Raw genomic sequence first — 556 nt, 5'->3', positions numbered from 1 at the left:
CAAGCGGGGGCCAAGCCCTGGGATCGGAATCCACCGCTCTGCCGAGCCCACCCCCCCCCTGTTCAAACCCACTCTGCTTCTGTGTGCTGCAGGAATCCCAGTGTCGATGGAGAGGAACCCCAGACTGTCCTACTTGTCCTGGCTTCCCCGATGGTACAGATGGTGCGGGACAAATGGAGGCGGAGAAAACGCTCTGATCAATTAAAAGGAAATGTAATCCTGTCTCGTAGCGTGTCACCTTCTTCTGAGGCAACAAACTGCAGCTGGTGCTGTACCGGTGGCTGGGTGCTTGGGGGTGGGCTCCTGCCCCCACACTGGGGTCTGCTGGGGTGCAGTCACTCGGGGGTGGTTGACCTCCAGCTCTGCCCTGGGGTTTGGCTGGAGATTCCCGTGGGAGATTCACCTGCGGGAGGCTTATCAGGCAGATTTTATAACCCCCTCCCTGTGCTGTCAGCCACCTCCACCTCCAATAATCCACCTGGACAGCAGGATTATGGCAGCGCGGAGGAGGCGTCTGCAGGGCAGCGCAGGTCTGTACCAGAGGCTTCCTGACCCA

The 556-nt window shown here is 59.7% G+C and overlaps 1 protein-coding gene across 1 annotated transcript in view; it reads left to right on the top strand.

Annotated features, from left to right (window-relative positions):
- The window catches only part of ATP5F1D (ATP synthase F1 subunit delta), a gene marked incomplete at its 5' end in the record, with an annotated part of 2,378 nt that extends 2,159 nt beyond the window's left edge, over window positions 1-219 (top strand). Inside the window, one exon of the mRNA XM_010176068.1 lies at window positions 93-219. The remainder of the gene's footprint in view (window positions 1-92) is intronic.
- Window positions 220-556: the final 337 nt, after the last annotated feature.

The sequence above is a fragment of the Antrostomus carolinensis genome, unplaced genomic scaffold (assembly GCF_000700745.2).
Source record: "Antrostomus carolinensis isolate BGI_N321 unplaced genomic scaffold, ASM70074v2 scaffold46219, whole genome shotgun sequence".
Taxonomy (NCBI): Eukaryota; Metazoa; Chordata; class Aves; order Caprimulgiformes; family Caprimulgidae; genus Antrostomus; species Antrostomus carolinensis.
The sequence above is the reverse complement of the archived record's forward strand: the minus strand, read 5'-3'. Positions and strand labels throughout refer to the sequence as shown.